Source organism: Amborella trichopoda, chromosome 8 (genome assembly GCF_054954075.1).
Source record: "Amborella trichopoda isolate Santa Cruz 75 chromosome 8, AtrichopodaSantaCruz75HAP2 v2.0, whole genome shotgun sequence".
NCBI classification, from domain to species: domain Eukaryota; kingdom Viridiplantae; phylum Streptophyta; class Magnoliopsida; order Amborellales; family Amborellaceae; genus Amborella; species Amborella trichopoda.
In genome coordinates this window covers 25,902,129-25,928,752 of record NC_142343.1, presented here as the reverse complement: position 1 = coordinate 25,928,752, position 26,624 = coordinate 25,902,129, and the positions used below count along the sequence as shown (strand labels likewise).

Genomic DNA, 26,624 nt, shown 5'->3' with positions numbered 1-26,624 from the left:
TAGTTTTAGTTTTTTAACAGCCATTGTATGTTCATTTGTCCAATCATGAGGGTTCTTTTTTAACCTTTGAAATAACAGTTTAGCATCTAAAGACAAGTCTTTGAAAAAGTTAGAGATATAATTTAAACAACCAAGGAATCTTTGCAATTCAGTTTTATCTTTAATAATATCCGGGAATTTTGATGCAAATTCAATTGCCTTGACGATTGGAATAATCCTTCCTTGGTAAATATTATGCCCATGAAACCTTATTCTGGTTTTAAAAAGGTTTATCTTTTTTGCTGAAACAACTAGTTCAATATTTTTTTTAGTGTTTAGAAATATATTTAAATGTTTCTAGTGTTGATCAATGGTTTCTGAATAAACGAGAACGTCATCAATGTAAACAATCATGAATTTAGTATAGGGATTAAAAATGTTTTTCATGATATTTTGGAATTCAGAAGGGGCATTTTTTAAACCAAAAGGCATGACATTACATTCATAGTGCCCGAAATGAATATTGAAAGCTGTTTTATATCTATCTTTTTTTATGTTATGAATCTGCTAATATCCTGATTTTAAATCAAATTTTGAGAAAATACAGGCATTGATCAATCTATCTAAGAGATCTCCTATATTTGGTATGGGATATCGAATCCATCTTAGGGCTTTGTTTAAAGGTTTGTAATTTATAACCAGTTTAGGAGCTTCCCTTTCAATTTCGAAAGCTTTTTCAACATAAAAAGCTGTTCAACTCCATGGTGAGGAACTTTTTCTGATAAGTTTCTTATCAAGTAATTCTTGAATTTCAGTTTTACAAAGTTCCTGGAGCTTACTATTCATTTGAATAGGTCTAGCTTTAGTAGGATTTTTTTGTTCATTGAAATCTGGTTCATAAGGAAGCTCAACAATATGTTGTTTCCTACTCCAAAAAGCATTAGGGATATCAAAGCATATTTCTTTTTCCATCATTGTTTTAAAATTGCTGATTTTACTTTGCATCTGAGATGACATAAGCTTTTCATCAATGGTCTTATATTTGACTTCTTCTTTTAAACAAAAAAGGAATTTTTCCTTTGTGGATATTTTATTTTTAATATTATTATTCTTATGCACTCTGGATTTATCTATAAAATCAAATTTTACCTTATGTCCCCCAATATCAGCTTTTATTTCAGTATTGTCAATTTTTAAGGGATAAAGCATATTTAGGAAAAGGGTTCCAAGAATAACCGGCTGGCTTAAACCTTTAACCATGATAAATAGAAATTTAAAGCATGCACGGTTATTACAGACCGCAGCATCAGACAGTTTATAGTTTATCAACATCTTTCTTCTGTCAACGGTGTTTAAGACTTGTGTGGTTTTGCTACAGTATTTTGTTGGAACTAGGCCTTCATTTATACAATTGAAATCTGCCCCTGAATCTATGAGAGCAGTGGTTTGGAAAGTATATTCGTTTTGGACAACTATTTTAACAATGGTGAACCATCTATGTGTTATGAATTTGTCCAATAGATTCACATGTTCACAATTTTCTAACATAATAACATTTAGTTGATGCGTTAGGAATATCATTTTTTAGAAGTTTAGCCAAAGTATCTTTAGCTTCAGGAGGTAGAAGTTTATAATCGTAATAAGTTATTAGGTTATTGAATTCTTCTTCAGTATTTTCATTATGATATTCTTCTTTTTCAAGAGAGGTCTTTGCTATTTCTAAGATTTGGACTTTAGTCTTTAGAGTTATAAGTTCATTGCGTACCTCGTTTATTTCACTCTTTAACTCAGGGATCGAAGGTGCCCTTTTAGTTTGTGTTTTGTTCGTGGACTCTTTTTAAAATATCAGTAAAACTATATTCTTCCCTAGAAGGGATGAGAGATGATTTTGGAGTTGTGGAACTAGAAGGTTCTCTGGCCATATTTATATGTTGCACCAAGGTTTTTTTTTAACCTCTGGGTCACTTATTTTATAAATTTAGTGTGTTTAAATTTAAACCATTCATATCAATAGTAGCCTTTAAAAACTTACAATAGCAGTTATTATCAAGCATATCCTTTGAATCTGCATCTGAGTCTGAACTAGTAAAGATCAAATCTTCATCATTTATTTCTCCAATAAGCATTTCACTATCAAAGTTAGAAGACGCATCAGAGTCATCTCTTTTTATTAAAAGGATGTCAAATAATTGGTTTTTAATTTTGAATCTATTTTGAGTGCTTTAATTTTCTTTTTTACTCTGCATTTATTTTTGTAATGTCCAGCCTTTCTACAGTTGTAGCAAACTGGTATTTTTCTTTTTCCCCTTTGTATGAAAGAATGGTCTTGTAAAAAAAATTTTAGAAAAGTATTTTTCTTTCCTCTTAAATATTTAGATCTTTTTTTATGTAAGGCTTTATATTTTTGTTTGTGGGTAAAATTGGAAGTAGGTAAAGTATTATACCCAAATTGTTCGCAAAAATCTCCTAATTCCTTTTTCCCAATCGTTCTTTGCTTTCCTAATTGCCTTCTTAGTTTTAGGTCTGTGCATAACCCAAGACCTTTAGCACAGATTTCTGTTGAGAGTTCTCCAAGGGTATAGAGGTAGTAAGGAATAGTTCCTTCATGCTTATTTTTAAGCCTTGTCTTGACCTTTTGGGCGAGCAGATGGGGAAATCCAGCTATGAATTTTTCTTTCCAATGATCGGTTTTACTATCCTCTCTAGATACTAATCTGGAGTAAAAAACATATTTATACCATTTAAAGTGTGAGAGGGTTGGACAACGTAAATTGCATAGTAACTATCACACCCCAAGAATTTACAATACTGTTATTCCTGAGATGTGACAGTCAAAACATATATACATCTCTTGATAGAACAAATTTACAGTGGCAAATTCTTACAAAGTAACAAAAGAAAGCTTAGGCACAACTAAAATATCTTCCAAAGTTGATCCTGACGGGCGCTCAAAATGAAACCGCAATTATCCTAAAAAATGTTTATGATAGTTTGATGCGTTTGGCTACTCAGTAAGTGATCATCATAATTCTAAAAATAATCATCGATGAAAGATATAAACAAACTTTCAAAATGGAGGTCAATTAAAAACATTGCGAGCACAAGCATTTATAGATAACAATTTCACTTTCAGAAATGCACAATTAAAACATAATCCAAATGATTGAAATGCGTATAACATTTTAACGGCAGTGCATAATTCAAAAGATTCCACAAAATTACCCTATTGGAGTCCCAAGTAGGTCACCTATATACCCCATCAGCGTCCTGATGGGTCCACTTAATCCCTATTGCCGTCCCAGATAGGTCCACTTAATCCCTGCAGGTCCACTTATACCTCACCGGCGTACCGGATGAGTCCACTTAATCCCTACCCGCGTCCCGAATAGGTCCACTTATACCTCACCGGCGAATCGGATGAGTCCACTTGCATACTTAAAGTATTTCTAAATCTCTTTAAATATTCGAAAGTAGCAATATCATATACTCAACATATCACTGAAATCATTAATATGAATTTCACTGAAACCATTAATAACAGTCACTTTCAATAACATTTTAAAAATAACCAATCAAATATTTTGGGCTCAAATTTAGAAAGGTAGCAGTTCGTAAAGACATTCTAGCATAATTGCCAATTTAATATGTATAGAAAAACTCTTATAGAATTTCAAGAATACAGAATTACCACAATTTATGAGATGTCAATTTGCAATTAAACATTTCACAACAATGCTATAATCAATTGCAAAGATATCAATTTTCAAATAATAAGGCAGTCATTGCACATGAAATTTACAATGTCTAAATATGCAAAAACAGTAGAAAGAAATCTCACAATTTTACTAACAGCAAAAGTACGACATTTATTTCTAATAATTTTATTTCTAAAATTTTCTAACAAAATAAAGAAATAAATTTATTTCTAAGAATTTACAGCATTTAAAATTTCTAATATTATAATTTTACTAAAAATATTATTTTTCAAAATAATGAGGTCACTTGCGCATAAAATTTATCGCGCCTAAAATTCATGATAATAAGCAGAAGTAATTATTTCACTTCATTTTTTTTAAAAGAACGGATTATTTTTCAAGATAATGAACTCACTTACCTAAAATATTTGAAAGGGAGCTTCCGATAAAAATTCGGCTAAAGAGAGAGATCTCAAAATTTTCTAGGGTGGGAGTCCTAGCCTCTCGTACTTAAATTCTTAGGATACTATGTTATATTCTTTTATTAAGTTACACCTCACACATGAGGTGTAACTGTTAAATTACACTTTAAACACTTAAATCCCACGTCCTTTAGTGGACATGGCAAAAGCAAGGCAGCAAAAGCTTTAAACCAAAAGCTTTTGAAAATAGTGATGGTCCCTAAGGACCATCATGCTCATACGAACCATCACTTAATTAAAGTTTCCCTTTTTCTTTTTTTTTGGAATTTTAGAATTATTACATTCTTCCCCCCTTAAAGAAATTTAGTCCTCTAAATTTGTGTATCTGATTACTGAAAAAGATAAGGATATTTTTCTCTGATATCGTCTTCTCGTTCCCAAGTCAACTCTTCTCTCTAATGGTATTGCCATAATATACGGACCAAAGGAATCTCCTTGTTGCGCAACACTTGCACCCTTCTATCCAGTATCAAAATTGGTTGCTCAATGAAGGAGAGGTCCTTCTTGATCGGTAAAGGTTCATATTTCAAGATATGGGATGGGTCAGGCTGATATTTTCGCAGTGACGATGCATAGAAGACATTATGGACGTTTGCCAATTCGGGTGGTAAGGCAAGTCTATAAGCGATACCTCTGATTCTTTCCAAGATTTCCAATGGTCCGATGTAACGTGGGCTGAGCTTTTCTTTTTTGTCGAGTCTCATAATGCCTTTTATTGGTGAGATCTTTAAGAAAACTCGATCACCTTTCTCAAATTCAAGATCTCTCCTTCGGTTATCGGCATAACTCTTTTGCCAACTCTGAGCTGTCTTGAGCCTTTCTCGAATTAATGCTCTCTTATCTGTGGTTACCTAAACAATTTCTAGCCCCAAAAGCTTGTTTTCACCAACCTCGTCCCAACAGATGGGTGACCTGCATTTCTTTCCATACAGGGCTTCATATGGTGCCATCTAGATACTGGCTTAGAAGCTATTATTATAAGCAAACTCAAATAAAGATAAAATGGTCATCCCAGCTTCTTGTAAAGTCAATGACACAGGCCCTCAGCATATCTTCCAAAGTTTGGATGGTCATTTCCGATTGTCCATTAGTTTGGGGATAAAAGGCAGTACTAAAGGCGAGTCTCGTCCCAATGGCTGACTGTAGCCTAGCCCAAAATTTAGAAGTAAACCGAGTATCCCTGTCTGATACAATACTGACCAGAACTCCATGCAACCGCACTATTTCCTTAATGTACAACTGGGCCAGTAGATCCAAAGTGTATGTTGTACGAATTGGCAGAAAATGAGCAGCTTTGGTCAGTCGGTCTACAATGACCCAAATGCTATCATGTTTTGAATTTGTTCTAGGAAAGCCAGAGACAAAATTCATAGAGATGTGCTCCCACTTCCACTCTGGCACGGGTAAAGGCCGCAACAACCCAGCGGGCCTTTGATGCTCAGGTTTTACTTGCTGGCATGTTAGGCACTTAAACACAAATAATGCTACCTCTTTTTTCATATTATTCTACCAAAAGGTGTTCTTCAGGTCTTGATACATTTTAATACTTTTGGGATGTATAGTATAACGAGAGTGATGTACTTCTTCCAATATAATTTTCTTCACACTCATCATTCGGGACACAAATCTGACCTTTGAATCTTAGCAAATCCTCACTACATATAGAGAATTCGTCTTTCTTTTCTTGCTTCACCTCTTCTACAATTATTATAAGCTGATGGTCTTTCTTTTGTGCCGATTGAATCTGTTGGATTAATTGGGGTTCTGCCTTAATGTTGGCAATCATACATACCACACCATTAATGGACTGAGCCGGATGCCAATTCACTATTTCCTCTAACAATCTCATTTCTTGGATTATTAGATGAGCAAAGACTCCCGTCGATTTTCTACTTAGAGCGTCGGCCACAACGTTAGCTTTTCCTGAATGATAACGGATTGTATAATTATAATCTTTTAAGAAATCCATCCATCTTATCTGCCGCATATTTAAATCCTTTTGAGAGAAGAGGTATTTCAAGCTCTTATGATCTGTGTATATTTCGAATTGCTCACCATATAGATAATGCCTCCACATTTTCAAAGCAAATACTATTGCAATCAGTTCCAAATTATGAATTGGATATTTTTTCTCATATTCTTTCAACTATCTGGATGCATATACCACTACTTTCTCATATTGCATTAATACGCAGCCCAAGCTTTTATGTGAAGCATCACTATAAATCACAAATCCCCCACTCCCCTCAGGAATAGTTAAAATAGGTGTTGAAGTTAATCGAGCTTTTAGTTATTGAAAACTCTCATCACATTCACTTATCCACTCAAATTTGACATTTTTCTGTCAATCGAGTCAATGGGGTTGCGATTCTAAAAAATCCTTCAACAAATTTTTTGTAATATCTTGCCAATCTTAAAAAGCTTCGAACTTCAGTCACATTACTTGGTTGTTTTCAATTAACAACGGCTTCAACCTTTGAAGGATCAACTGATAGACATTCCTTGATATGACATGCCATAAAAATGTCACTTGTTCAAGCCAAAATTCGCATTTACTAAGTTTGGCATATAATTTCTTTTCTCTTAATATTTGCAATACCATTCTTACATGCCGCTCATGGTCTTTCTGATTCTTGGAATAAATTAAAATATCATTGATGAATACTACAATAAATTTATCCAAAAAGGGCTTAAAGATTTGATTCATCAAATCCATTGATGCAGCCAGTGCATTGGTTAATCCAAAAGGCATGACTAAAAATTCATAATGGCCATACCTTGTTCTGAAGCTATCTTGAGAACATCTTTACTTTTAATCTTAAGCTGATGGTATCTAGATCTAAGATCAATTTTTTAAAACCTCGTGATCTTTATAATTGATCAAATAAATCATCAATTTTATGTAATGGATACTTATTTTTTACTGTCACTTGGTTCAACTATCTATAATCGATACACAATCCCATAGTCCCATCTTTCTTTTTAACAAACAATACCGGAGCACCCCAAGGTGACACAGTGGGCCTGATAAAACCTTTATCTAATAATTCTTCCAATTGTTGTTTCAGTTCCTTAAGTTCTGTTGGTGCCATTCTGTAAGGTGCCTTAGAAATTGGGGCTACCCCTGGCAATAATTCAATAGAGAATTCAATTTTCCTGTCAGGCGGTAATCCTGGCAATTCTTTCAAAAAAACGTCGAGAAATTCTCGAATAATCGGAGTGGTATCCAAATTTATCTCTTCTTTCCTATCTTCTTTGATATAGGCAAGAAAGCCTTGACACCCTTTTCGAAGGAGGCGATTAGCTCGAATACAGGAGATTAAATATGATGGGGAGTCTTCTTTGATAACATTGAAGCAAAATACTGGTTGATTCGGAATGCTAAAGGTAACCGTTTTCTTATAACAATCAATACTTATATGGTATACAGAAAGCCAATCCATGCCTAAGATTACATCAAAATCTTGAATTTTTAGGAGTATTAAATCAACCAACAGTTCATTTTCTTCTATCTTTATTACACATGATTTGTACACTATATTGGTGTCAATTGAATTTCCCATCAGTGTGGCTACCTCTAGAATGTATTCTAATTGTTCTTGTTCTACCTTTAAGTGGCATACAAAATGTGGTGAGACAAATGAATCAGTAGATTCAGGATCAATCAAAACATGAGCTACTTTTTGGAAGATAATAAGAGTACCTTGGATCATTGATTTTGAGGCCTGAGCGTCTTACTCGGTGATCGCAAATACTCTTCCCTTCATCTGAGGCTTTTGAGCTATCTCTCCCTGCTTTGGAAGCTGTTGCATCTGTAAGCTAGGACATTGTCTAATCTGGTGCCCCAATTTTCCACATTTAAAATAGGCTCCGGTATTCCAATAACAAGGGCTGGATCCATGGTTTTTCCCACATTTTTTACATGGTTCTATTGGGCTTTGAAGTGGCAAAGGCCTTGGCTTCTTGTTTGCCCTTTCAAACTGTTGTCGATTAGATTGTGTGGGTCTAACATGGCTTTTCTGATTTTTTGTCTTTTGGTAATCTTCGAAATCTTTTCAACAATTAGGGCGCGATCCACTATTTCAGTTCTCAATTTTAAGACTGATATTCTGCTTCTAATAGTTGGTCTGAGACCCCTTTCAAATTTCTTCACCTTTCTTGCCTCATTGTTAATCACATGTGGTGCAAACTTGGCCAATTCAGTGAACTTGGCCTCGTACTGTGCTACTGTCCGGTTTCCTTTGATTAATTCAAGAAATTCCATTTCTTTTTTGTCTCGAATAAAATCTGGGAAATACTTTTCATTAAATGCCTTTTTAAATACTTTCCAAGTCAAGGGTTTATTTTTTTTGACCAATACTCCCTTTGCCATTCGCCACCAATGTTGTGTTTCTCCTTCGGCCACCTTCTTATCATCAGGATATTCCATTACTTCGAATATTTTCTCTAATTGCATAATCAATCCCTCGGCTTCTAGTGGGTTTACAACACCCTTAAAAGAAGGTGGGTTCAATTTCTTAAATTGTTCGATATCACTCCCACCATTTCTCGTAACTGACTGTCTGGGTGGATTGTTGTTTTCCATCTGATGTTGCATTAGAGCGACCATATTTTCCAAGGCTTTGTGAATTCCTTCCATAATAGCTTCCACTATTCTGGATCTTGACTTCGTCCCAGTCTGTTCACAAAATAAATACTATTTTAAGTACATTCTTTTTAAATTTCCTAAGAATCCTAAACCTATTGCTCTGATACCATAATTGTCACACCCCGAGAATTTACAATATTGTTATTCCTGAGATGTGACAGTCAAAACATATATACATCTCATGATAGGACAAATTTACAGTGGCGAATTCTTAGAAAGTAACAAAAGAAAGCTTAGGCACAACTAAAATAACTTTCAAAGTTGATCCTGACGGACACTCAAAATGAAACCGCAATTATCCTGAAAAATGTTTACCATAGTTTGATGCGTTTGGCTACTCAGTAAGTGATCATCATAATCCTAAAAATAATCATCGATGAAAGATATAAACAAACTTTCAAAATGGAAGTCAATTAAAAACAATGCGAGTACAAGCATTTATAGATAACAATTTCACTTTCAGAAATGCACAATTAAAACATAATCCAAATGATAGAAATGCATATAACATTTTAACAACAGTGCATAATTCAAAAGATTCCACAAAATTACCCTACTGACGTCCCAAGTAGGTCACCTATATACCCCATCAGCGTCCTGATGGGTCCATTTAATCCCTATCGGCGTCCCAGATAGGTCCACTTAATCCCTGCAGGTCCACTTATACCTCACCGACGTACCAGATGAGTCCACTTAATCCCTTCCGGCGTCCCGGATAGGTCAACTTATACCTCACCGTCGAACCGGATGAGTCCACTTGCATACTTAAAGTATTTCTAAATCTCTTTAAACATTCGAAAGCAACAATATCATGAACTCAACATATCACTGAAATCATTAATATGAATTTCACTGAAACCATTAATAACAGTCACTTTCAATAACATTTTAAAAATAACCAATCAAATATTTTGGGCTCAAATTTGGAAAGGTAGCAGTTCGTAAAGACATTCTAGCATAATTGCCAATTTAATATGTATAGAAAAACTCTTATAGAATTTCAAGAATACAGAATTACCACAATTTATGAGATGTCAATTTACAATTAAACATTTCACAACAATGCTATAATCAATTGCAAAGACATCAATTTTCAAATAATAAGGCAATCATTGCACATGAAATTTACAATGTCTAAATATTCAAAAACAGTAGAAAGAAATCTCACAATTTTACTAACAGCAGAAATATCACATTTATTTCAAATAATTTTATTTCTAAAATTTTCTAACAAAATAAACAAATAAATTTATTTCTAAGAATTTACAGCATTTAAATTTTCTCATATTACAATTTTATTAAAAATATTATTTTTCAAAATAATGAGGTCACTTGCGCATAAAATGTATCGGGCCTAAAATTCATGATAATAAGCAGAAGTAATTATTTCATTTCATTTTTTTAAAAAGAACGGATTATTTTTTAATATTATGAAGTCCCTTACCTAAAATATTTGAGAGGGAGCTTCCGATAAAAATTCGGCTAGAGAGAGAGATCTCAAAATTTGTTAGGGTGGGAGTCCTCGCCTCTCGTATTTAAATTCTTAGGATACTATATTATGTTCTTTTATTAAGTTACACCTCACACATGAGGTGTAACCGTTAAATTACACTTTAAACGCTTAAAGCCCACGTCCTTTAGTGTTAAACCAAAAGGTTTTGAAAATAGTGATGGTCCCTAAGGACTATCATGCTCATACGAACCATCACTTAATTAAAAGTTTCCCTTTTTTTTTTTTTTGGAATTTTAGAATTATTACAGTAACCTAGCAAATAAAAGAGTTGTACTTCTTACAAAATGGAGTGTAATTGTGTAGGTTAGAGTATTAACTGTGTCTCCTCGTCTACAATGGTTTCTTGTACCTGTTCAGGTACAATTTCACTTTTCACAACCCATTGCTTAGTAGCATTTAAAATTTGATCTTTAGCTTCTTCATCCATATAAAAATCCCACCAACCTCTAAGCCATCATGTAAAACCACATATAATGGCTTTGGCTATTTCATGATCTTTATTTCCGTTCACTTTACAAGCGGTGGCATACATCGTCATAAATTTGGTTTTCTGACATGCCGTCTATATTCCAATTTACAATAGACCTCCAAAAAGTGTTTGGGATTTTGGCTAAAATTTCATTTTTAACAGTAAAACTATTTCCAATCTTACTATAGTTTTTAACAGTAAAATTCCTACTAGGGATTTTAGGAATAGTCCAATTCTATTTCTTTTTTAAAAGTCAATTATGTTCTACTTTGTTTAAGAGATAATAGACATAGACGATTTACCGATTCTTTGTTTGGAATTGTAGAATCTACTCTGTATGATGGACCTATCTACTTCAACTGCTTTCCAAATTTCTCAATAGCTTTGTCGGATCCTAATCTATTAAAAGTTTTAACTCTTAACCTTAAACCTCAAAGTTTTGATATGGATCCAAGATCACAAAACCTAGCCTTTGTTAATTCTGGGATATAATCCCATCGATCCATGTCGTCCTTAGAGAGTTGATACGCCCATTTAAAATCCAGGGGACCTGATATAAGGCTATAAAATAGAGATGATAGTCTTTCTTGAGACTATTTTTATTATAATTAGAGAATTTTCTCTGTGAAATCTGTAATTTTTGAGGAAGTATCTAGCTGCATGATCCCCATAACAGGAACCAACTTTTAAACCAGTTAGGAAAACTTTATTGATTCAGTTCTTTTAAACTGTAAGTACCAGCTATGCATGGTTTTTGTATTTTGGAGGAAAAAACCTCATCTCATGCCTTTATATATTCAAAATAATGGTAGGATTTATTCTTAAATCCTTTAGTATTCAACATCCTTGGTTTTAAAGGTTCTAATCCCCAGTCTCTATAAAAGATGTTTTTAAGGATTTAAATTTTGAGTATGCCATTTCAGAGTCATTAGTTCTATAAAGGTGTACTATAGACACCAACCCTGTTTCCATCAGTATGGTTTCATACCATTCTCTGCAAATGTCTCCCATATTGGGATGAAGGTGATTGAGTATGTATCTAGCTGCTATTTCAACAGGGTTTTTTTCCCTGTGATGATAATTTTCAATAATTATCAACGGTATATATGTTGTTTCAAGGAACGTGGTTCTATTTGCACTTTGATTATTTGTGCTTATAGGGGATTGGGGAGATAGATCATTCTCCTGAACTTGCTTTCATATTAAAGCTTTTGGAGAAGATTGGGAAGCTGGGCTTTTTCCCGAGCTAGAACTATGTGAAGCCAGGCTTGTTTATATATATATATATATATAGAGAGAGAGAGAGAGAGAGAGAGAGAGAGAAAGAGGTTATCATGAGTTTATTCTCAAATTGGGAATAAAACCTTATGACAGTTTTTCAGGTTTAATTACCTAACATATACAACATCAAGGCATGCTATGATTTATAAGGAAAACATGTTTATTGTTTAGGTCAACTTTTCATCCGTTCTAGTTAAATTCCAGTGGTATACATTTTTATTGTATAGATTTGTGGTAAGGTTATTGTTTTGCCCCAAATGTATTCCTATGAGAATGATAAAGGCAAGAATAGAAAGATGACAAAACAAAATAAGTCCAACCAAAACAAGAGCACAGGATACAAATGGGAAAATGAGTCCAAATTTTATTAGAACATGATTTGGGGTTTGAGAAGATTTCCAGATGCTTAGAAGATCATCTATTTCTTTTACGTCAAAGTACATTTATAGATAACACCCTAGATCAACTAGCTCGACAAGAAAGAAAGAGACGATATATAATATGCATGGGACCAATTTAGTGTATGAGAATCCTTCTGATGACATATGGAAGTGTAGATTGTCACTGTGGCCAATATAGAGAAAAAGTTTCATTCTTTTTTCTTACTGTAACTGCACACTTCACAGTGATGTAACACTCAAGAGTGATCCTATTCCCAGCCCTATTGTCTAAATTTCTTTACATAACCATTTTCGAGCGGGAAGATTTTTTGTAACCAATCTTTTCCAGCCTTTACCAGATGATACTTTCCTTTTTATTTGGTCAACGCCATCCCAATGTTTCAAAAAACACTAGGCGGGTCCTAAGTGGCCTGGGGGGTTCAAATCCCCTAGAGCCGAGGTGGGCACCCAGAACCTGAGCGGCCTAGTAGAAACAAAAAAGGACTGCATAGTCTCCAATAATATAAGTATAATTGTATATTGTATAAAATATAAGAATTAGGTATTTAGGTCACATCAAAATTCAAAAGTAACTATACATTAGCAGATAATCCGTATAACCATAAGTCTGTCTACATCCAGTTAAAACTTAAAATATACCAACCAAATTACCAAACTAAAGTTATCAAATAGGCAAATACCACCAGTGGAACTATAAATCCACTATCCATAATACACAACCAAGAGGAAGAAAAAACAGAAATGAAAGTAAAACCTGAAGACTCAAAAGAATCTTCAATCAATATTCAAAGTTTAATCATCATTCATCATAAAAAAAAGTAGGGTCAGTTGCATTTGCATTATATGCATTGGAGTCATCACCCTCCTCCGTCTCTTTTGAATTTGCCTCTTCTTCCTCCACCCTTGTCCTTTATGCAAAAGATCTGGTGGCCCTACAAGGGTCTGCTGATGTCCCTGAAGCATCCATGACCATGTCTTATGTCAATCCTTCATGCCCCTCGACCTCATCATCATCAACCAACCACTTCATATCATTATCTATATTTTTTGATCTGAAGGGGTCTCGTATATCTCTCTTAGCAAACATTTCTTTCAAGATTCGATTATACTTGACATAGAATAGGTCATTGAATCTCTTTAATCTAACAAAATCAAATGAAACTAATTAATATAAATATTAAATAATTAAAATTATTAAATATATAATAGTAATACAACAAAACTATCAATGAAACAAAACTAATAACTACTAAAGTTTCTAAATTACTAATACAATTATACAAATTATCCTTACCCCTTGAAAAATTCTCCAATTGCACTCACAACTGGATAAAGAAGTGGTTAGGTTTAAGATCCAAATGGCCAACTTTTGTAAATTTTGGGAACTACACCCATGTTGGCTCCACCAATTGGCTGCAAAGATATAGAATAAAATCATAAATAAATAATAGAATTGTAGAAATGAAACAGGATTACTTGAACTTGATGAACTTAAGAATATTATTACCTGGATCAATTTTGGTCATTTGCCTCGTTGCCATTAGACTCTCATCATCATCTAAATTTTGGGCTATCTCGCTCTTGCATTTCTCCATAACCTCATATATGTAGCCCATAGAAGCTTTGTCACTATCAACCATGTGAAGGACTTTGACAAGAGGAAAAAATATCTTAAGAGTGCCCTTCACCCCTCACCAAATCCTTAAAAAGGATAATATCTCTCACCTTTTTCCCAACCTGATCTTTAGATCACTTGCTTGCTCTCTAATCATCTGAGGTAAACATCTGCTTCAACTGCACTCTCCTCAAATGTATGATATCTAGGCATAAGTACCAGATCGCAAATCTTGTGACCCCAAAGCTCACAATTTCTTTCTTCTTTGTAAATCTACTCATCATGTTGAGGGTGAGATTGTGGCTAGAAATAAAATTCGTAGTTGACTTTGCCTTATTCACTGCACCTGATATCTCGGTTAAACCCCAAGAGCTTCAAGCATGAGGTCTATACAATGTGTTGCACATGATGTGCAAAAGATTCTAGGATAAGCTGTACGCAACAAATTAGCAGCAACAACATTAGGAGCAGCATTGTCTATGACAACCTGTACAACAAGATGCTCTCCAACCTCCTTGATTCCCTTCTCTATAACTTAGAATATGTAATGGGCATCATGGTTATAATCAGATGTATCAATAGACCTAAAAACAACAGTCCCTCAAGGACAATTGTAACAATCCTAAACTTTCAAATATATATATATATAATAATAATAATATTATTATTAATGTTGTTAAAAGAACTAAATACAAAAAAATATATATATATAATAATAATAAAATAAAATAAAATAAATAAATAAAATAATAAGTATATATTAGTAATGATAATAATAATAATAATACTAATATACCGTTAGGATATTGTTGCTTTTATATTAACAATAAATAAAAGATATTATTGTTAATATATTTGAGGGTCCAATTTTACTTGGGTGGACCTTAGGTCCACCACCTTAAAGGTTTATAAGAACACTCATTTAAACGACACCTTGCATTGAGGTGTTTCTTTTTTATACGTCTTTTTCTCTCTCTCTCCTATGCACATCTCTTTTAACAAATTTATTCCCACCCTCTCTCTAAATACAAAAGTGGCTAGGATCAATAGTGATTGATGGCGGCAAGAACCTGTGAATCGCGTTAATGGCGTTCCATCCTACAAATTGAAATCATTGGATAGAAAATCATTTAGGTTCTTTCCTTTTTCTTTGAATTTGAAATATGATCAATCGTAGAAAAGCCCCATTCAAAAAAAAAACAGAAGATTGGTTTTCTTAGTTCTATCTGCTTCCCCAGTTTTGAAGTTAAGGTAAGTGACATCGTCTTCCTGAAAAATAGTCTATTTCTAATAAATAGTGATATTTTCGTCTAGAATCTTTATTTTATCAGTTTTATGTGTAAGTGACCTCATTGTCTCGAAAAATAATCCATTCTTTTTAAAAATAAAATGAAATAATTATTTCTGCTTATTATCATGAATTTTAGGTGCGATAAATTTTATGCGCACACGACCTCATTATCTTGAAAAATACTCTTTTTAATAAAAATTGTGATATTTTATCTATGTTAGAAATTTTAAATGCTGTAAATTCTTAGAAAAATAAATTTATTTATTTTTCTAGGCTATTGTTAGAAAATTTTAGATACTATCAAATTATTAGAAATAAATGTGAAATTTCTGCTTTTAGTAAAATTGTGATATTTCTTTCTACTGTTTTGAATATTTAGACATTATAAAATTTATGTTCAAATGACTGCCTTATTATTTAAAAAATTGACATTTTTGCAATTGATTATAGTATTTTTGTGAAATATTTATTTGTGGATTGATATCCCATAAATTGTGATAATCCCGTATTCTTGAATTTCTATAAGAGTTTTTCTATACATATTAAATTGGCAATTATGCTAGAATGCCTTTACAAACTGCTACCTTTGTAAATTTGAGCCCAAAATATTTGATTGGTTATTTTTGAAATGTTATAGAGAGTGACTGTTATTAATGGTTTAAGTGAAATTCATATTAATGATTTCAGTGATATGTTGAGTACATGATATTGCTGCTTTCGAATGTTTAAAGAGATTTAAAAATAATTTAAGTATGCAAGTGGATTCATCCGGTTCGCCGGTGAGGTATAAGTGGACCTATTTGGGACGCCGGTAGGGATTAAGTGGACTCATCCGGTACGCCGGTGAGGTATAAGTGGACCTGCAGGGATTAAGTGGACCTATCTGGGACGTCGATAGGGATTAAGTGGACCCATCAGGACGCTGATAAGGTATATAGGTGACCTACTTGGGACGCCAGTAGGGTATTTTGCGAAATCCTTTGAATTATGTACTACCGTTAAAAGTGTTATAAGCATTTCAATTACTCGGATTATACTTAATTATGCATTTATTGAAAGTGAAAGTGTTGATGCATTTCTGTTAATAGATCTCATTTTGGAAAATATTGATATCTTTCAATCATGATTATTTTTAGGATTATGATGATCACTTACTGAGTAGCCAAACTCATCAAACTATGGTAAACATTTTTTCAGGATAACTGCGGATTCATTTTGAGTGCTAGTCAAGATCAACCTTGGATGATACTGTTGTTGTGCTAGCTTTCTTTTTTCACTTTGTAAGACCTTGCCACTGTAAATTTGTCATATCAATAGATGTATATATGTTTTGTCTGTCACATCTCAGGAGTAACAGTATTGTAAATTCTTGGGGTGTGACAATTATGGTATCAGAGCCAAGTTGGTTTAAGATTCTTAGGAAATTTAAAAAGAATGTACTTAAAATCACATTTATTGTGTGTACAGACCGGGATAAAGTCAAGATCCAGAATAGCTGAAGCCAATATGGAAGGAATTCACAAAGCCTTGAAAAATATGGTTGCTCTAATGCAACATCAGATGGAAAACAACAATCCACCCAGGCAGTCAGTTACCGGAAATGGTGGGAGTAATTTCGAACAATTTAAGAAATTAAACCCACATTCTTTTAAGGGTGCTGTAAACCCACTGGAAGCCGAGGGATGGATTATGCAATTGGAAAAAATATTTGAGGTTATGGAATGTCCTGATGATAGGAAGGTGGCCTTGGCAGTTTTTATGTTAGAAGGTGAGGCACAACACTGGTGGCGAATGGCAAAAGGAGTATTGGTCAAAGAAAATAAAAACTTGACTTGGGAAGTATTTCTAGAGGCATTTAATGAAAAGTATTTCCCAGATTTTATTCGAGACCAAAAAGAAATGGAATTTCTAGAATTAATCCAAGGAAATAGGACAGTAGCACAGTACGAGGCCAAGTTTACTGAATTGGCCAGGTTTGCACCACATATGATTAACAATGAGGCAAGAAAGGTGAAGAAATTTGAAAGGGGTCTCAGGCCAGCTATTAGAAGCAGAATATCAGTCTTGAAATTAAGAACTTATGCTGAAATAGTGGATCGTGCCCAAATTGTCGAAAAAGATTTTGAAGATTACCAAAAGACGAAAAATCAAAACAGTCATGTTAGACCTACATCATCTAATCGACAACAGTTTGAAAGGCCAAACAAGAAGCCAAGGCCCTCGCCATTTCAAAACCCAATAGAACCATGTAGAAAATATGGGAAAAATCATGGATCAAGCCCTTGTTATTGGAATACCGGAGCCTGTTTTAAATGTGGAAAATTGGGACACCAGATTAGATAATATCCTAGCTTACAGACACAACAGCTTCCAAAGCAGGGAGAGATAGCTCCAAAGCCTCAGATGAAGGGAAGAGTATTTGCGATTACCGAGCAAGACGCTCAGGCCTCAAAATCAGTGATCCAAGGTACTCTTACTATCTTCCAAAAAGTAGCTCATGTTTTGATTGATCTTAGATCTATTCATTCATTTGTGTCACAACACTTTGCACGCCACTTAAAGGTAGAACCAGAACAATTAGAATACATTCTAGAGGTAGCCACACCGATGGGAGATTCAATTAACACCAATATAGTGTACAAATCATGTGTAATAAAGATAGAAGAAAAGGAACTGTTGGATGATTTAATACTCCTGGAAATTCAAGATTTTGATGTAATCTTAGGCATGGATTGGCTTTCTGCATACCATGCAAGTATTGATTGTTATAAGAAAATTGTTACCTTTAGTATTCCGAATCAACCAGTATTTTACTTCAATGGTGTCAAAGAAGACTCCCCATCATATTTAATCTCTTGTATTCGAGCTAATCGCCTTCTTCGAAAAGGGTGTCAAGGCTTTCTTGCCTATATCAAAGAAGATAGGAAGGAAGAAATAAATTTGGATACCACTCCGGTTATTCGAGAATTTCCCTACGTTTTTCCAGAAGAATTGCTAGGATTACCGCTTGACAGGGAAATTGAATTCTCCATTGAATTATTGCCAGGGGTAGCACCAATTTCTAAGGCACCTTACAGAATGGCTCCTGCAGAACTTAAAGAACTGAAACAATAATTGGAAGAATTATTAGATAAAGGTTTTATCAGGCCCAGTGTGTCACCTTGGGGTGCTCCAGTACTTAGATTTGGATACCATCAACTTAAGATTAAAAGTGAAGATATTCCCAAGACAGCTTTCAAAACAAGGTATGGCCATTATTAATTTTTAGTCATACCTTTTGGATTAACCAATGCACCGGCTGCATTTATGGATTTGATGAATCGAATCTTTAGGCCCTTTTTGGATAAATTTATTGTGGTATTCATCGATGATATTTTAATTTATTCCAAGAATCAGAAAGAACATGAGTAGCATGTAAGAATGATATTGCAAATATTAAGAGAAAAGAAATTGTATGCCAAACTTAGTAAATGTGAATTTTGGCTTGAACAAGTGACATTTTTAGGACATGTCATATCAAAGGAAGGTCTATCAGTTGATCCTTCAAAGGTTGAAGCCGTTGTTAATTGGAAACAACCAAGTAATGTGACTGAAGTTCGAAGCTTTTTGGGATTGGCAGGATATTACAGAAAAATTGTAGAAGGATTTTCTCGAATCGTAACTCCATTGACTCGATTGACACAGAAAAATGTCAAATTTGAGTGGACAAGTGAATGTGAGGAGAGTTTTCAAGAACGAAAAGTTCGATTAACTTCAGCACCTATTTTAACTATTCCTGAGGGGAGTGGGGAATTTGTGATTTATAGTGATGCTTCACATAAAGGTTTGGGCTGTGTATTAATGCAATATGGGAAAGTAGTGGCATATGCATCCAGACAGTTGAAAGAATATGAGAAAAAATATCCAATTCATGATTTGGAGCTAGCTGCAATAGTATTCGCTTTGAAAATATGGAGGCATTATCTATATGGTGAGCAATTCGTAATATACACGGATCATAAGAGTTTGAAATACCTTTTCTCTCAGAAGGATTTAAATATGCGGTAGATAAGATGGATGGATTTCTTAAAAGATTATGATTGTACAATCCATTATCATTCAGGAAAAGCTAACGTTGTGGATGACGATCTAAGTAGAAAATCTACGGGAGTCTTAGCTCATCTAATGATCCAAGAAATGTGATTGTTAGAGGAAATAGTGGATTGACATCCAACTCCGTCCATTAATGGTGTGGTAAGTATGATTGCCAACATTAAGACGGAACCTCAATTAATCCAACAGATTCGATTGGCACAAAAGAGAGACCCTCAGTTTATAACAATTATAGAAGAGGTGAAGCAAGGAAAGAGAGATGAATTCTCTATATGTAGTGAGGATTTGCTAAGATTTAAAGGTCGGGTTTGTGTCTCGAATGATAAGAGTGTAAAGAAAGCTATCTTAGAAGAAGCACATCATTCTCGTTATACGATACATCCCGGAAGTATTAAAATGTATCAGGACCTGAAGAAAACCTTTTGGTGGAATAATATGAAAAAAGAGGTAGCACTATTTGTGTCTAAATGCCTAACATGCCAGCAAGTAAAAGCTAAACATCAAAGGCCCGCTGGGTTGTTGCAGCCTTTACCCGTGCCAGAATGGAAGTGGGAGCACATCTCTATGGATTTTGTCTCTGGCTTGCCTAGAACAAATTCAGGACATGATAGCATTTGGGTCATTGTGGACCGGTTGACCAAAGCTGCCCACTTTCTACCGATTCGCACGACGTACACTTTGGATCGACTGGCTCAGCAGTACATTAAGAAAATAGTGCGGTTGCATGGAGTTCTTGTCAGTATTGTATCGGACAGGGATACTCGATTTACTTTTAAATTTTGGGCTAGACTACAGTCAGCCATGGGGACGAGACTCACCTTTAGTACTGCCTTTCACCCCCAAACTGATGGACAATCGGAGAGGACCATCCAAACCTTGGAAGATATGCTGAGGGCCTGTGTTATTGACCTTACAGGAAGCTGGGATGACCATTTACCCCTGATTGAGTTTGCTTATAATAATAGCTTCCAAGTCAGTATTCAGATGGCACCATATGAAGCCCTGTATGGAAGGAAATGCAGGTCACCCATATGTTGGGACGAGGTTGGTGAAAGAAAGCTTTTGGGGCCAGAAATTGTCCAGATAACCACAGATAAAATAGCATTAATTCGTGAAAGGCTCAGGACAGCTCAATGTCGGCAAAAGAGTTATGCCGATAACCGAAGGAGAGATCTTGAATTTGAAGAAGGTGATCGAGTTTTCTTAAAAATCTCACCAATAAAGGGCATTATGAGATTCGGCAAGAAAGGAAAGTTGAGCCCACGTTACATCGGACCATTTGAAATCCTGGAAAGAATCGGACGTGTCGCTTATAGACTTGCCTTACCACCCGAATTGGCAAACGTCCATAATGTCTTTCATGTATCTTCACTACGAAAATATCAGCCCGACCCATCCCATATCTTGAAATATGAACATTTACCGATCAGGAAGGACCTATCCTTCATTGAGCAGCCAACTTTGATACTGGATAGAAGGGTGCAAGTGTTGCGCAACAAGGAGATTCCTTTGGTCCGTGTATTAAAGCAGTACCATTCAAGAGAAGAGTCGACTTGGGAACGAGAAGACGAAATCAGAGAAGAATACCCCTATCTTTTTCAGTAATCAGGTACACAAATTTAGACAACTAAATTTCTTTAAGGAGGGAAGAATGTACCAATCCTAAACCTTCAAAAATATATATATATAATAATAATAATAATAATAATAATGTTGTTAACAGAAATAAATACAAAAAAAAATAAAATAATAATAAAATAAAATAAATAAATAAAATAATAAGTATATATTAGTAATGATAATAATAATAATAATACTAATATACCGTTAGAATATTGTTGATTTTATATCAACAATAAATAAAAGATATTATTGTTAATATATTTGAGGGTCCAATTTTACTTGGGTGGACCTTAGGTCCACCACCTTAAAGGTTTATAAGAACACTCATTTAAACGACACCTTGCATTGAGGTGTTTCTTTTTTATACGTCTTTTTCTCTCTCTCTCCTATGCACATCTCTTTTAACAAATTTGTTCCCACCCTCTCTCTAAATACAAAAGTGGCTAGGATCAATAGTGATTGATGGCGGCAAGAACCTGTGAATCGCGTTAATGGCGTTCCATCCTACAAATTGAAATCAGTGGATAGAAAATCATTTAGGTTCTTTCCTTTTTCTTTGAATTTAAAATATGATCAATCGTAGAAAAGCCCCATTCAAAAAAAAAACAGAAGACTGGTTTTCTTAGTTCTATCTGCTTCCCCAGTTTCGAAGTTAAGGTAAGTGACATCGTCTTCCTGAAAAATAGTCTATTTCTAATAAATAGTGATATTTTCGTCTAGGATCTTTATTTTATCAGTTTTATGTGTAAGTGACCTCATTGTCTCGAAAAATAATCCATTCTTTTTAAAAATAAAATGAAATAATTATTTCTGCTTATTATCATGAATTTTAGGTGCGATAAATTTTATGCGCACACGACCTCATTATCTTGAAAAATACTCTTTTTAATAAAAATTGTGATATTTTATCTATGTTAGAAATTTTAAATGCTGTAAATTCTTAGAAAAATAAATTTATTTATTTTTCTAGGCTATTATTAGAAAATTTTAGATACTATCAAATTATTAGAAATAAATGTGATATTTCTGCTTTTAGTAAAATTGTGATATTTCTTTCTGCTGTTTTGAATGTTTAGATATTGTAAAATTCATGTGCAAATGACTGCCTTATTATTTAAAAAATTGACATTTTTGCAATTGATTATAGTATTGTTGTGAAATATTTATTTGTGGATTGATATCCCATAAATTGTGATAATTCCGTATTCTTGAATTTCTATAAGAGTTTTTCTATACATATTAAATTGGCAATTATGCTAGAATGCATTTACAAACTGCTACCTTTGTAAATTTGAGCCCAAAATATTTGATTGGTTATTTTTGAAATGTTATAGAGAGTGACTGTTATTAATGGTTTAAGTGAAATTCATATTAATGATTTCAGTGATATGTTGAGTACATGATATTGCTGCTTTCGAATGTTTAAAGAGATTTAGAAATAATTTAAGTATGCAAGTGGACTCATCCGGTTCGCCGGTGAGGTATAAGTGGACCTATTTGGGACGCCGGTAGGGATTAAGTGGACTCATCCGGTACGCCGGTGAGGTATAAGTGGACCTGCAGGGATTAAGTGGACCTATCTGGGACGTCGATAGGGATTAAGTGGACTCATCAGGACGCTGATGGGGTATATAGGTGACCTACTTGGGACGTCAGTAGGGTATTTTGCGAAATCCTTTGAATTATGTACTGCCGTTAAAAGTGTTATAAGCATTTCAATTACTCGGATTATACTTAATTATGCATTTATTGAAAGTGAAAGTGTTGATGCATTTCTGTTAATAGATCTCATTTTGGAAAATATTGATATCTTTCAATCATGATTATTTTTAGGATTATGATGATCACTTATTGAGTAGCCAAACTCATCAAACTATGGTAAATATTTTTCAGGATAACTGCGGATTCATTTTGAGTGCTAATCAAGATCAACCTTGGAAGATATTGTTGTTGTGCTAGCTTTCTTTATTCACTTTGTAAGACCTTGCAATTGTAAATTTGTCCTATCAATAGATGTATATATGTTTTGTCTGTCACATCTCAGGAATAACAGTATTGTAAATTCTTGGGATGTGACAACAATTCACAAGCAAATTCCTTTGGCTTCTTCTCTTCCTATCACTCCAAGCATCTATCATAATAGAAACTCCATACTGAGCCCATGCATTCTTCTTAACTTCAACAGCTTGCATCATTCTTAACTTCAACAACATCCTTCGTGACACTCACTGCTTTTTTCAAAAGAGGCTCTAAAAGCTCATATGGGGTTGGTGGTTTCATCTCAGGCCCAAATTGGCCAATTGGTCTACCAAGTTATAGAAGCTGCCTAAGCGAGTGGTATTGAAAGGAATGCTCCCTCATAAAACCATGTAGCAATATGAAACATAACTCTATCTCTCTCTTCCTTCCTCGTTCTATTTTCAATGGTGGTTTATTTCTTTGTTTTCTCTTCTGCAACCTCAGGGTCAGGCAGGGCAAATAACTATCTTTAGGCTTCAAACCCGAGGCCTTTTACTCTCAGGACCGGAAGAAATTACAACTCCCTTTCCCTTCCCCCGAGTAATGGATTGTTCTACCTCTTGACATCCTTGCCCATCCTCATGACTATCATCATCATCATAACTAACTCGAACCGCATACTTAATCTCCACTATAGAGTTAAATTTCTCATCTGTTTTCATTTTTACCATACTAAAAAAGTTGGTTATTTCCTCTTTAACAACATCAAGAGTCTTTTTACATGGGGCAATATCCCCTCTGATATCGACAAGATGTTTCTAGATCACTACTCCTATTAGATCTCGAAGAAGACATCTCAAAATAATACAACTTATACAAGCAATAAAAGAAAAAAATCACTTACTTGCCCAATCTCCAAATTTCCACCTCAAAGATACTTTTAAGGACTCAAAATCTTCTAAAAAACCCTCCAATGGATTTATAAAACATCAAAAATTAAATTTAATATCAATGGGTGATGCTTTGGTCAATTTCTCATAATTTTTAGAAACCCTTTGATCCTAAAGAAATCACAAAAAATTAGTTTTTCGGGGTTTTTCTCTCTCTAAAATGGTCTCTAATATGTTTCAGGTTACAAATAAACCTAAAAACAACAAATTTGATCCCTTAGTATAAAAAAAAAGCAAAAAATGCCCCTACCGAAAGTGTTTTCCACCTCTGAGCGAAGCACAGTCCTTGGGCGGGTGCCTAGGCAGGATCCTGGGCACCTAGGCTAGCACCCAGGGATTTCGGCCTTTTTCGTGTGCCTAGGCTTGGGTGATGCGCCCAGATCCCTTGGCACTGGGCAGTCCGTATTTTGAAACACTGCGCCACCCTATTCACTTCATTGTCGATTGAAAGTTGAATTTGAACTTCATTTGTCCCTTTTTATTTGTGGTGGCAATTCCTTATTCATATTTATTCGCTTTAATTTTCCGAGATCATGTTGATTTTTATCATTTGATCTTTATCTTCTTATCTCGTACTTGATTCGAAATTTGAAAGTCGCTTTTCAATTTTTCGCAATGGGAATATTTCTCTTGCCGAGATTTTCTTTACCAGTAGCTTTGTCACCCGTCATCTCATTTCCATTATATGCCCTTAGCGCCTAGTCACATGTTTTTACCATTACAAAACACATGGAAACAGTTACGTCTTGTGCACAGTGTACAATACAGTTACGTTGGGAAATTTTGTCTTTGAAACTACTGTTTACCTCACTGTTTTCCTTGAGAGTGCATAGCGTCTACCCAATTATATACTAAAATAGTTTATGTTTATTATATTTATCCCAACGTAATGTTACGTACATGATTGTGCTTCACATTATCACAATATGATTTGTCTGCTAGGAATGCATTTTGTGGACACTTTTTCTGGTTGCCTTTAATGATGTTTTTATCCATAAAATTTTTTGCTTTTGCGTTAAAATTGCTCTGTATGTTAAACTTTCTTAGTTTCCTATTTTGATCTTGATCTTCGTCATGTGTTTTGTCTAGGTTGAAAAACAAGGAATATGTTATACATTGTGCTTCACATTATCACAATATGATTTGTCTGCTAGGAATGCATCTTCTTGGCGCTTTTCCTGGTTGTCTCTAAGGATGTTTTTATCCACCAATTAAATTGCTCCTTAGATTAAACTTTCTTCGTTTCCTATTCTGATCTTGATCTTCATCATCTATTTTGTTTGGGTTGAAAAACAAGAATTTGCACTATTGCTGATGAACTGCCCTAGGCAATGTCTTATGTTTGAACAAAGAATTCGGTCATATAGGGATAGCTTTATTTTTAGCCCTGAAGCTTCACCTTTTTGGCTTCCTCAAATAAATGTTTACTTCATGCTTTCGATTTGGAACTTGATTTGAATGCTTTGTTTTGGAGCGATGTTTTATGACTATGGGTATAGAGTGTCAGATTCGTCATGCCACGAGGAAGAAGATATTATGAAGAGAACAAATTTTGACAAGGTTTACTATCTTATCTAATTATAAGTAGCTCGAAACAATCAACAAAACTTAATTGGCTGAGTCCATAACTTATTTTAAAATTCCATGGACATTTTCAAATTTCGCATACGTCTACTCAAATCAAAAAAGAAAAGCAAGTCTCTAAAATGATGTAATAATGTTTATTGAACAAGTCGAAGCTAGAAGAATTTGAATCCGTAGTGGGTCAATACGTGTTAGACATAGGTATGACACCCAAACAAAAAAAATCCATGAAACATAGTTGAGTGTAATGTTTCATAGATTGATAGTGAGTTTTGCATCACTGTTTTATAAAGAAAAGTGTCTTCTTCTTATTAGTGATACCTTATATATTCCATGATTAGTATGAGAATATTTTATGAGAACATTGCTTTACTAGTATGAGAATTTCACCGACTCATATTGGCCTTGTAAAGCGCATGACAGATGTTGGTGTTTTGCATCAGAATGAACTCAGTGATGCCTACTGTTGGGGTTTTGCATTGGAATGAACTCAGTGGTGCCTACTGTTGGGGTTTTGCATTGGAATGAACTCAGTGGTGCCCTTGTTGGTTTAACTCCTTTTTGGAGGTTCCAACAGGTGCATTTTCGTAATCTTTGGTTGATATATCTTGTGTGTTTCGTTGCAGATATGCACCATAACTGATATAAATAGAGTAAATTATTGTTAAATTATTGGCTTTTCATATGGATCCTTTGTATGCACATGTTCCATAGTTTCCATAGTTCTTGCAAGTCTAATCATCTCAATAATTGAATGAGCAGCCAACTCTTTCTTGATTTTGAGGGCACAAGTTTTCACTAGACCTATGTCACAAACTATTTCTAGTTAATGGGGCAATGAGATAGCTTGTTTGAGTATTTGAAGTTTGATATTTGAATACCCCTTCCTGACTAATGTGTCATTCATAAAAGTTGAATGCTATCTAAAAAGGGGCCAGTTGTTTTCCAACTTTATGACTATGTCCATTATTGTTGAACAATGGCTAAATGAATATATCTTTCGAATTGTCTGATGATGTATATGAATTTTACCCATAAAAAT

At 34.2% G+C, this 26,624-nt stretch overlaps 1 long non-coding RNA gene across 4 annotated transcripts in view; it reads left to right on the top strand.

Annotated features, from left to right (window-relative positions):
- LOC110007160 (uncharacterized) overlaps nt 1–26,359 on the top strand; it is a 52,370-nt gene extending 26,011 nt beyond the window's left edge. The window contains exons 3-4 of one of the 4 annotated variants that reach the window (XR_016061478.1): nt 22,983–23,065; nt 23,275–23,672. This is a non-coding gene — a long non-coding RNA (uncharacterized LOC110007160). Of the gene's footprint in view, nt 1–16,571; nt 17,814–22,982; nt 23,066–23,274; nt 23,673–26,005 lie in introns of those variants that run through there. The other 3 variants (XR_016061481.1, XR_016061474.1, XR_016061480.1) reach the window with 3 other exon arrangements.
- Nucleotides 26,360–26,624: the final 265 nt, after the last annotated feature.